This window comes from Trichoplusia ni, chromosome 26 (assembly GCF_003590095.1).
Source record: "Trichoplusia ni isolate ovarian cell line Hi5 chromosome 26, tn1, whole genome shotgun sequence".
Classification (NCBI taxonomy): domain Eukaryota; kingdom Metazoa; phylum Arthropoda; class Insecta; order Lepidoptera; family Noctuidae; genus Trichoplusia; species Trichoplusia ni.
The window spans coordinates 1338009-1351168 of record NC_039503.1 but is presented as its reverse complement, the minus strand read 5'-3'; the positions used below and the strand labels follow the sequence as shown (position 1 = coordinate 1351168).

Genomic DNA, 13160 nt, shown 5'->3' with positions numbered 1-13160 from the left:
CGTTACAATGCCACCGTTTACTGACGCAAAGAAAGAAACACCTTTTTTCGATTTTGATTTGAAAATTAAGGATTTTTGATTGTGATGTAGTAGAGTATAACTTTGATTTTATTTTGAGGTTTGTAAGTAAACTTTAGGATATAGTTAAATAAGTACAAGTCGGTTAATTTATATTTATAAGTTAAAGCAAAGTAAGGTTTTTAGAAACTTTATAGTTGACATCCGAATTATTTGACTTAAAAAATATTTAGAATTTCTGTCTCTTCATGTGTTAACAGACAATTTTTATTTTTGTCTTAAATAACAAAACGTAGATATACTAATACAATTGGACAGCATCGGATGTTTTAAATCTCACTCCTTTACAAAACTAATAAATCAATTCCCATTGTATTACTTTTTTCTCTTATTGGTTTCCCACCTAATTCAAAATAGGAACGCGGCCATTACGACTCCAAACTTTTTTTACCGTCATAGACGAATTATGGCTTTTAATAAATTGGATACTTGTTAATTAAGCCTTTTAATTAATGTAATTGAGAATCGTTTTATTTCTTAGATGCAATAGATTAGATGTTAATTGGACATCCTCTATTAAACAGGTATTCATTAATTATTTGATGATTTGATTACACTGTGTCTTGAATTGAATGGAAGGGTTTGATTTGTTCTTGTAGTGTCATTACTTTTTATTTATAAGTAATGAGATATTATTCTGTCAGACATGTCCGTCAAAGAAAAAAATAAGATAAATGAACATATTTCGTTGATTTCATTGAATTCTCAAAGAAAATAGTATTTTTTTTATGTGATTCCATATACTCATTAACGTTATCCATTGAAAATAACAAAATCAATTAATTCATGTTTCTAAATATTTTTCATTTAATCAAATATTTGTCTTACAATTAAATACAGTAATAACAAAGAAGGCATGTCTAAATTGTCCAATATTTGGACAATTTAACTTTTATCAATCTAAGATATTTTTTCAATTTATAAATTCTTTACGAAAAGGTATGGAAAAGAAAGTGTAACCCAAGCTCTATGGTTTATCATTTGATCTCGTGTGGGTGTAGTCATAGAGCATAGAGAAATAGAGGGAAGTGGCATTCAGAGGATATTTGTGTGTCGCTATTAGGAGATACCGATTAAAATGAGCATGTTTTCGTACAAAATATTTTCAGTATCACAGATTTTTTTTGATTTTCAAAATTGATTTTCTTTCTACGTCGTAGAAAGAAAATCAATTTTTAAATAAATTTTTAATTTAATATCTCAGATTGATAAAAGTTAAATTGTTTGACGATTTTTGTATTTTTCTAGTGGTTAATTTGTATTTCAAGATATTGAAAATTTCTTGATTGAACCTAATAATTTTTAATAATTTACGTACTTGACAGTCGGCGAAGAGCGACAAGAATCTGACAGCGAATAAATTAGTGCGCTATCTCGCTTGCATAACTACAAAACTATTATTTAAAGGCGTGGTCCAAGAAACACGCCAGTATTGGGCACTTCCCCCTACTCACCTATGTTCCATGGTTTATTCCTTTTCGTTTTGTGTGCCTAGACCAGTTTTATTAGCGATCTCGAGGTACAATTGTCAGAAGATGGTTCGCCCACCATTTTTGGATGAAATTGAGTTTGTTTTGTGGTTTACTATTTTTGATAGAAAGTAATGGAGTTGAGATTAGAATTAAATTAGATATGGCCTTATGTGGCACAATTTAATAACTACTTGAATTATATCAAAACCGTAAAAGTATAGAAATGATTCTTTTTAATCTCATTTCTTTTCGTTATTAATAGCTTACTATCGTACCTAATAGTAATTCTATTTACGTCATAATAGATTTTAATTTTCTGTCAAATTCCTAACAATCTTTTTGTATACCTATATCTTTCATCTAGCAACTACAAATAGCTCTATAACATTGCCAATCATCAAATTCTCTTTAAAAACATTAAGTAGGTACACCAAAATTCATTTGAACCCAAAATCAAAAATAAAACGCACATCAACATTTAAAAATCTAATTCAATTTGAACGTATCTAATTTCCCGTTCCAGTTCCATTTTCAAATACCCTATTTACCCGCCAAAACGGCCCATGTCTCCATTTCTGGGTCAATTCCACAATTAATATGCCACGTCAGTGCTGTTAATGTGTTAAACAATTCTAATTTTAAACTAAATGAACGAACGAGGCGTGAAAAAACAATTGTTTACTGTTAACCTAAAAACTAATTTGGGGTTACTTGCACCATAGAGCATAGAGTAGTAGAGGTTGGGTAACCTGCCAGTGATAAAAATGTGTGTTCTTTGAATTTCGAAACCGTCTACGTTTTTGTCTGGCGTATTTTTGTGCGGTTGTAATGAATTAGAACTTTTTCCATATTATTAAATACTTAATATTCAATACTTTATTGCATTCCATTGGTAATATAATTTACAAATTACTTTCTTCAAGAAATAAACTTTCTTGTAATTCAAATACTTCAAGCTATTTTTTTGAAATTCAAAACTGCTAGTGATTTTAATTATAAAGAATTTAATTTTAATTATGATTGTCAGATGGATGTATAGTTACAGTAACTAAATAAACACATACCTACTGAAAGTTGTCGAAAAATTAACTTATTCCTAACTCAAAAAAACAGTACCTTCCTTTTGTTATACATAGCAAGCGAAGCTCAGTTAAGTATTTCACCAACAAGACAATTATGCAGGAATGTTTTTGGCATAGCTTAGCACCAGAATCGTTGGAATTGAGTCGTAAAACAGTTGAACACCGTCTCTTATAATGAAACAGTAAAATAAGACATGAATAAAGTCCCTGGCATTTGTGCGAATACAGACTCAACACCTACCACATCTTTATTGCAGTTGTAAAAGAGAGAAAACGCTGTACACAGATGAGACTATCTCTTTTCCACATCAGCTATAATTCAACAATCAGATGACACTGAAAAAAACCTTATTAAAATACTCTTAAGTCGCGCCTGTCAATACATTAGCCATAATTAGTGAAGAAATAAATAAAGTTTCAAACCGACTCTTCAGGTACAATGAGCTACTGAAAGATATATGGTTTACGAAAATAGAAATACGTTACATAATCTATATTAATTGATGACAGACGTTTGTTTACTCTTTATTATTAAATTATTATACACACACAGTTATAAATATGCCCATGTTGAAAGATCTTCAAAGGGAGGAAATTAGTATGATCGTTGACTGTGTATTAATCATTTTCGGTGTTACCTATGCTGTATTTTTGTATTTATGTCATGTTGAAAGAGTACTTTTAACGTTTTAATTTAAAAAAAGGTTTTATAAGGACAATATTAGTATCTGGGTTTAAAAAAATCGTTTTAGTTAAGTAGAGTACTTGAAGTACGGATAGACGAGAAGTTGCGATTGTGTGTATTACGAATGTCTTGAGTCTGGATGTATTGGTGTGGCACAAGGATTAACTAAATACCCTCGTCCGGGAGCAAAACAAGAAATAAGATTCAATCAATCAATCAAAAAGTTTTTATTTCAAATAGGCAGTTTCTCAGGCACTTTTAAAACGTTACATTACTGACTCTAGTTGCACGGTTCCAAAGTGTCATTCTTATGGAGAAGAACCGGCAATAAACTCCATTATTAATACAGAGATAAATAAAAAGATTAAATTTAAATCAATGTTTTTACGTTAACATCTTGTTACCGCACCCTCTTTTCTCAAGATTAAAGAGAAACTTTTTCCTATAACACACCTCTTAAAAAGTAGACTTGCTTAAACTCCCTATAGTAAACTAAATCGTTAGCATTAAAGTACTTTTCTGTACAAAAATGTTGTCAAAATGTACCACAAATCAACACCTACAGGCCTTTACTGTCTATAGTATTTATAACCTCAACAGCGTTATAGAAACTATGGTTCAAGAATGCGTGACATTTCCAAAATAGCCCTTAATACTAACACAGACAGTCAGACTTTGTACACGAGGAAAACAAGAGAAACTCTCGAATTAATTAAAGCTTTGATCCTTATATTAAAGTCAGAAACCATAAACAAAGTAATTTATGTGTTTGCAACTCTTGTTACTTAATTGGTTATAATTAAAACCGTTTTGTTATCATTATTAATGGCAATCCTTGCAAAATGGACTTAATCTTAACGCGAGAAGAAAGTACAAGTTTAAATTATCAAAATTTCCGGAACTTACTTTTTGACAGTTAAGTGACGTAAGACGTCATCGTCTAACTAAATGCTGCTTAAAATTCAAGATGTCCGCACCCTCTCATTGTCTATGACATCTTGTAACACGTAATCTCAAGATTCAAATCAATTTTAGTTCATTAAAATTTGACTTCAACTGAGCAAGCCCGCATGCGACACCAAATACTTTTATTACGCCAATTGAATGAGTTTTTTGACCTCGTTACACAAAAGGGATGAAGTTTTAATCGTGTCAATCGAGATCAAACATCGATTACGATTTATCGATTTTTATTGGACGAATGGAAAGTTGTCATTGCCTGAAAATAAGATGATTGATTTTCAAATTAGGGTCGAAAATATAAATATATTTTAAGTACTGAAGTATATTTTATAATGTGAAAGCAAATATGTGATTTCATTTAAAATCTGAAAAACATTGATTTGGCCATTTTTAAAACATGACTTGCATTCCAGAAACATTTCAACACGTTTCTAAAAAGAACAATAGATGTTCTATTTATTTTTCCACTTCGTAATTCCCACATTCAAAGGCGGCCATGTTTCAATAGGTTGCACTATCTTGAATGATTACAAAATCAAGTGTTGAACGCGAGTAGCTAAAGCATTAAAACTTCTTTCCTTCAAATCGATCAACACTTTAACAAAGTACTCTGTAACAAAATTATGACGTCATAATTCACATTCCCAATTTTTATTTTCGAGGTTAGAAATGCAATGGCGGGCATACTTTGGTTCTATTTTACGCCATGTTGGGGTCATTGAACTGGGTTCGCGCGTTCACGGAGAGCGCTACAAACGAGTTAGTTGCGTTTTGCATTCTATTTAGCGTTTGAAATTGGAACAATTGGAACGAACCCTTAAATCCTCTTTGTTTGTGACTTTTTTGTGGTTTTGTGACCTAATTATTGTTTTTGTCTAGTTTAGACTAGTTTGAGTATATAAGAAAGGCTTCCTAGAAATTTCTTAAAACCATTTTAGAAAAAGAAGGAAGAGCTCTGTTTTTCTACACCATGCGTTTATTTGCTTCCATACAACAACGGTTTAGGTAATCATTTGTTCATTGTTCTTCAAATCTAATTAGAAATCATGCTACGTTTTTCTTTTACCGCCCTTACGTTTCTTATTTTGCAAGATCCAACATTTTGTGACGTCGTGTTTTATTCTAATACTAGCTGTTGCCCGCGACTTCGTCCCCGTGGGTAGAAGATATAAGTTATGATTTATACCTGCCCTGTTTTTTTCACATTTTCCATTGTCGGGCCCAGGACAAATGTTGTGTGATGAGCATGATCATCTGTTCTGGTGTCTGGGTGTAATTTATCTATAATATGTATGCATTTAGAAATATTTAAGTAAGTTTATCAGTAATCTGGTAACCATAACACAAGCTCTGCTTAGCTTGGGATCAGATAACCGTGTGTGAGTTGTCCCAGGATATATTATATTATATTATTATATCAAACTTGTAACACTCCTCTGGTGTGCGTCGGGGTTGCAAGAGGTGAAAAAATTTATGAGTTGACGTGTTTGACGTGTATCTTCGCTCCTATTAGTCGCAGCGTGATGATTTATAGCCTAAAGCCTTCCTCGATGAATGGTTTATTCAACATAAAAATATTTTTTAAATTTGGACCAGTAGTTCCTGAGATTAGCGCGTTCTAACAAACAAACTCTTCAGCTTTATATATTAGTATAGATTAATTACCAACGAATATTCTGCCCTATAACTTATAGTTCTCAAAAATTGTAACCTCTTCCACTCAATTCCCGAGTACATTAATGCAAGAGGCAAAAGAGGTCATGGGTTTAACTCCTTACTTAAGTGTTGCCGGCTACACTATCAGAGTTACTAGGTTTTTATCAGGAAACCAGCGCCAATCCGGTTTGGTATTATACTCGATAATGGGAGTAGTTTCTCTGAGTTCCATAGACTCGTAGACCAGATTAAAAAGTTGATAGAATCATAAACAATAGTGTTGAATGAAACAGACTTGTTGTGATAGTTTTTGTATTACTGTTGTACAGAACAGTTTATTTTTTGGTCTTTTGTCTTCTTTTTTGACACATTCCAGCCATGTTTCTGTCTCAATCTATACTTCCCCATTTTTTCAAAATTAATTTCTTAAAAAAGTTTCTTTTGAAAATTCAGTTCAAATTTTTAATTTAGGTGCCCAATATTTTGGTTTTGATATCAAAATCTTCATACCATTTTAAGGATAAACTTAAATTTATATTTCTTTCAAATCAATAATCGATAAATAATTAGTCTTAGATTTCTATTTTCGTCATTACAATACTAGCATAACATCAAAACCCTTATTCCCACTTGTCCTAACTTCCATCGTATTTCATCCAAAACCTATTTTAAATCTAGACTTAAATTGCTAGCCAACTAAAACAACTTAACTAGCTTTGCCCGAGTTAATTAAAGCGAGAGAAAAAAGCACACATCTACACCAGACAGTCTGGCAGGTTGTGCGTCCCACACGAGTCGTAAAATTAAATCGACTGATGGATGAGGACCGAAAGTATTTGCGTGATACATGTACTGGACTTGCTTAATTTATCTAGTATTTGTTTTTTCCTTTGTTCTAAATCTTCTAATATATAAAATTCTCGTCTCAGTCACGGTGTACGTAGTTAAACTCCGAAATTGCTCGACCGATTGTTATGAAATTTTGTGTACAACATTCGGTAGGTCTGAGAATTGGAAAACATACTTTTTTCATTCCCTAGGAGCATTTTTTTTCATTTGTATATATTATATTATCTGCGCCATGGAAAAACAGCTTTTGCTGGGTCAGCTAGTAACTGATAAAAGATGGCTTTTTACTAACGAAACGCTAATTACTTAAACCCACGTCGAGGGCACGGCGTGAGAATATGTCGGACTTACACCGACTAAAAACATTTCAGGAAGCCTTCTTCTCCTTACTCCAGAGTCACAGGAATGTTGTGAACGCCTAGTGGTAAGATTATTTTGAAGATTGAAGCTAAGTAATAAATAATCTCTTGCTAAAAAACTGCGAATGTAGAGGTTGAAATTTAGCAAGAAATGCTTGCTTCGTTGTGGTAATCGAAAGAGGTTATTAAGAAAAAAAGTTATCCCATGGGATAGAGTTTCCTGGTTTGAAGATGATTGTTTGAAGCTAAGTGTCTTTCAGGTTGGAGACAATAGAACAAAAGATCACCTCATTGGTACAAACGACTATGAATTTAAGGAAAGATTTTATTTTAGTTTTAATCTAAATCCATTTTCTAAGGAACAAGCTTCGCAAATGAGATCTTATTTCATTCTTTTACATCCCTCTTAACAACTCCACAATTATCCTCCTTTGGAACTCCAGTACTTAAATTTACATCCCACTTTCCATTACCATAAAATATCGATATTTCTCGATCATAAAATTATATTCACAGTCTTAGACACAATAAAATTGAAACAACTAACCTTGACTTCACATGAACTTTATAGCGAAATTTTATGGGTGAGGGAGCAAAAAATACACACATACTTACATACAGACCATCAGGAAACTGAATATTAAACATGTGGACAACACTTGTTAAATAGCAAAAGTAGTAATATTAGCAACTATTACTTGATACATGTGGTTTCAGTCGAGTAGGTCTCGTCACGAATATCTAATATATAAAATTCTCGTGTCACGGTGTACGTAATTGAATACCTCTAAAACGACTCGACCGATTCGTATAAACTTTGTTTGTATTTGATAGGTCTGAGAATTGGACAACATCGATGTATCATACCCCCATTTTTTTCTATAACTCATTAGTATGGCAAAAAATGTTTGCTTGGACAGGTAGTAATTGTTCTTAATATATTTATCTGATTATTAAATGATGGAACATTGAATCGCGCGTATTTATTGGAATATCCCGACTAGTTTCGGATCCAAACGGAGTCCTTTATCATGAGGTTGGTAGTCGGAAACTGTTCATAAGCCATAAACATTACAGAAGTTACTACAAAAATATGGAAATCTGAGTAAGATAGAATTAGTCTTTTTTCTTCTTCAAGACGATGACCATCTAAATCCTAAAGGTTAATGTGTGCCTCAACAATCTCGCTTCAGCCCTATATATTCATAGTCTATCTATTATTATAACCATTCCCGTTTATCTAATAAGCAAGATAAAATTAAGTACTCATCCCTGGTATGTATAAATTGACTCCTTCATTTCAAATTTAAATTAAGCTACTTAGTAGCACTTTGTAAACCTCAAGATTATTCCAGACGATATCCTGATTCGCCCACGTTTCATGGCTTCCTGAATACTTTGGTTAATAGAGAGAAAGACCGTTCCTTTAATATTCCCGTCCAAGGAAAGATAACTGGCCTGTTGGTCTAGTGGTAAGTGAGCCTGACTGCTATACCGGAGGTCGTGGGTTCGATCCCCGTCTAGGACAAATGTTTTATGAGCACGATCATTTTTTCTGTGTCTGGGTGTAATTAGTCCAAATATATAAATATATTTATCAGCTGTCTAGTCTACTCATAATATAAGCTTTGTTTCGTTTGAAACTAGATGGCGTTGTCTTTAAGATGCGAAAGTTTAGAATATTATTAAAATATCCTTTCAGTAACCATCTGCCTAAAAAGACAGATTCCGCTTTAACAAGTTTCTGAACTTCAACTTCACCATTCAATTTACTATTTCATCCATGAAAATACAACACGAACGGACAGAACAAGTTTCTGCAATATTACGTATAGTTTATACAATAGAAGTTGCTATGTATAAATTTACCAACATCGCTGTGGTCCCTCGCGAATAGAACCTATTTATAAATCATGTTTACGCATCGACATATGTTGTCGATTGTCGATGTCACATTATTTGTAAGATAATATTGAATGTGGTTATTTTAAGTGCTTCAATATAATGTATCGATATTCAAAATTTGATATAAAATTTTGAGACTTTGGAAAAGTTATGTTTTTCGACGTTAACGCTGACAAATGTATTACATGTACTAGCTGTTGCCCACGACTTCGTCCGCGTGGTTAGAAGATATAAGTTTTAATTTATACCTGCCTTCTATCTGCCAGATCTGCCTACTATCTATCTTGTAGGATTCAGTCAGCGTTTGCAATGTAAGCGCAAAAAATGTGTTTTTTTACGACCCCACATTAGAAACCTCAAAAATTGTAGCCTATGTGTTATTCTGATGTATAAGCTATATTGTGGTAAAGTTTCATTCAAATCCATTCAGTAGTTTTTACGTGAAAGAGTAACAAACATCCATACATCCATACCTGTAATGGTAGATTAGTGTGATAATTAAATAAATAAATAAATAAATACTTACAAACTTTCGCCTTTATAATAGTAGTAGGATTAAACTGATAAGTCGAAGTCATAACACTGGTCGAAAAACATCCCAAAACAGGCAAAGGAGGAAGAGAGAAGAAAGAGGCCTGTGCCCAACAGTAGGACGTATATAGGTTAGTATTTTTATTGTCGATTCTTAATTTAATGCTATTTTAAATCGCAGTCTCTGATAAACTTTCAAAAGCTTTCATAGAGACTTTAATGTTTATTGCTGCAATTGAATCTCTAAAACTACCGGGCTTACTGTGGGAGTCTGTGGTTACCCAGTGAAATGAATTGCGGTCAGGTAGGTTGTCGCTAGTCACTCTGAGTGAAATATTCAAGTAAGCGACGAAACTGGAAACAAACTAAAGGATATTCAGAAGGTTTTCAATAAAGACTACAACTTTTAGCTCTTTATTTCAATTTTAGGAAATGACGCTACCTAATACAAAAATGATTAAAAAGTAGAAACATATTTAACAAGGAAATCCATTAAAAAACCCGTAATACAAAATAATAGTCTCCCAAGATGAGGCTTTACGAAAGTATTGAAAAACAGACGTTAACAACGTGTAAATGAAACAAAGAACTCAGCTAAACTGACAAACAATTTAAACAAAGAGATCCCTACAACATTCACATTTAGTGATTTTCAATAATAACATTATTAAAACCACTACATTGGAGATGACATTTCCAGTCTTATAAAAAAAAAACACTATATTTCCATCAAATGTCACCGTACATCATGTCACAAGATCCCAGAATTAAAACCTCCTTGTAATGTTATATTCAAAAGGTACATTTCCATCTCACCACCAAAATTTTGAAATATAACCCCAGCTACCGTTTCTTACAGATGATTTAAAAACAAGAAGAAAACAAAAACAAAACAAAGAATCATTGTTTTTTGTAATCCGAAAAGCTAGTACCTCGTTCAAACTACAACTTTATAATCCTTACGTGACTATCCTCTCTCTTTCACACTTTAAGGAGGCGTTTAAGATGGAGAGGGATGGAAGATTTGTATTATAAGCCGCAGCAGACTGTAGTGTTCATTCACATAGAGTCACTGCACCGCATTCTGCAATAGTGTTGTGCCTTATCGATAGTCTGTTGTGATTTGTTGTGTCAAACATCGATTGTTTTGGGTTTGGATGTTGAATCGATTCGTTTTGATCTTGGGGTTTAATGTGGTCTTTCATTTTATGGTCAAATTACAAGGTAGATTGAACAGTCTTGACTTAGTAGTCGATTGTGCATTAAAGACATTCAATGGTATAGGTTACATAATAAAATATATTCGTCCGTTGAAAAAATACAATATCCATCAATATTTAACGCCAAGTAAAATCCGACTTCAAATAAAAAACTGCTGAGCAAAACTGAATGAAATTTTGGGATCAAATGACAGGTATTATACGGTGAATGAAAATAAATTTCCGAAGTTTCAACATGTAAAAAGCAGATGAATTGTGAAGCTTATTTTTGTACTTAATACTATTATGTAAAATGGCAATTCTAAACATTTTCCCGGACAAAATTATTAAAACGAAGAAGAAGAGATTCACAATTACACGTATAATGTTAAGAATATATCTTAAAACAAGACAATATTTTTCCATCTCTATATTGAAATGGTCAGGAACAAACCCGTTAGTCACAGATTGAATATTTATACGTTTAATCTGTGTTTGTTGCGTGAGTTGTGACTGTCACGATCTGAAGTATTGCTACTTTCTTTTGGACTAAGACTAAAACAATTGATGGTTGGAATTGATGTGGTTCTATTATTTCATTTTTTTTTTATTCGAATTTTATCGGCGAAAGGGTGGTTTTTAGGGAATTTTAATAAGATGTTATTCCGTACAATATTATAAATGATTGTAAAGATTTTGAATAATGAAATAATTGTAAATATCAATATCAGTTATTTCAGAGATGATATTATTATAATGAAACTGAAACTTCAAATCCTATTTTTAAAACCTTACTTTTTTGTGTTCATTCCACTTAAGTTTCTTGTAGACCGTTATTTATTTGTTTGGAAACAGCAGAATATTATAGAACTTATTTTATATAACGCCTATTATACTCTATTCAATCAAATAAATAAATATTATATTCGATTCTACAACAAACAAACAAAAATATCTCCAGAAAAAGTCCATCTATGTAACACTTTCGAATCCCGGCAGTCTTGTACATCGTTTAACTCTATCGATACACATTAATCTTTCCCAACCCTATTCCCAGGATAGTGAACCGGTTACCCGGATGAATTGGCACACGATCTTCGTTTTTGCCAGTCCTGACACCAACCACCTTTCAAACTAAAACAGCTGTACACGTATGAGCGAGATAAAGATACGAAGTCTAGCGCGCTGTCTTGCTCGCACAATTACATGTTTTATTTTTTATATAGTGATCGTATTGAACGATGTTTGTGTTACATATAAGGCGAATATATTTCATTCATAGCTCGTTAGATGAATGAGTATAGTAACCTTATTTTTAAAATACTTTATTCTAGATGAAACGTCATTGAATGTTTGTGACGTGTTTCAAGCAAAGAGGGTTTGACGTATCATGTTTTGCGATGTTTAGCCTTTATTGTGAAGTGTTTTAAGTATAAAATTCTGTACTCAGACTAAAACGTTTTTGTCTGATATTTCTAGCAACAATTATCCTAAGTCACAGTCTGTCCCGTTTGTATCCAATTTTGTCAAAATTTTCACCGATCATTTGTCACATACGTACATTATGAACTTCTTGTTTTTATACTAGCCTTTCCCAACTATGTTGGAGTCGGCTTCTAGTATTAGAAATCTGTGTGACATTGGAGAAGAAATATGCATCAATAAATTAATTAAATAAATCCATTTTATTAAATACACCTACCTGCATTCAAAACAGAACCAGATAACACACACAACTTCGTATTCAATTGGATTTATCTAAAACAAGTTTAAAAAAAACGACCGTCATCTCGAAATTTAAAGAAAAAGCAAAAAAAATAATGCCTCTAAAATATAACCATACATTGACGGCTGTTAACGAAGTCATCTAAAGCGTCACCTTTACAAAAACGCAATGTATGTAAAACATTAAGAAAGAGTTGTTAAATCTCTTTATCACGAAGCAACAGGTGGTACCATGGTGTGTTTACTATAAGATTATGGTGTTTCATGATCGTGAGGACTTTACGGCCTATTTATCAAGATAAGGCCTCTTAGAAGATAACCAGGTTTTGGGAATTTAACTGCCTTTTATGATGGTACACGGAATTTTATCGTTTTTACATCATTCAAGGTAATTTGTCGAAAGTTTTAATATGAATTGTTATTAAGGGAAAGTGGTTTGTATGCATATGAAATAACTTATTTATATTAAAAATAAATATGTAATATACCATAATTATAAATCCAGACAAACAAACAGTTATTAATACATCTACATGAACTCTACTCCTGTCAAAATGACAAGCTAAGCCACAGTTATCGCTACAAGTTTTTATTTCACATATGTATATTCTAACCTACAGCAGTAGGTTAGAATATATGTGAAATATATGCCCAAC

General features: G+C 32.3%; 1 protein-coding gene across 1 annotated transcript in view; it reads left to right on the top strand.

The window, feature by feature from the left end:
* The window catches only part of LOC113505655 (opioid-binding protein/cell adhesion molecule-like), a 164211-nt gene that overhangs the window by 112897 nt on the left and 38154 nt on the right, over nt 1-13160 (top strand). The window lies entirely within an intron of this gene.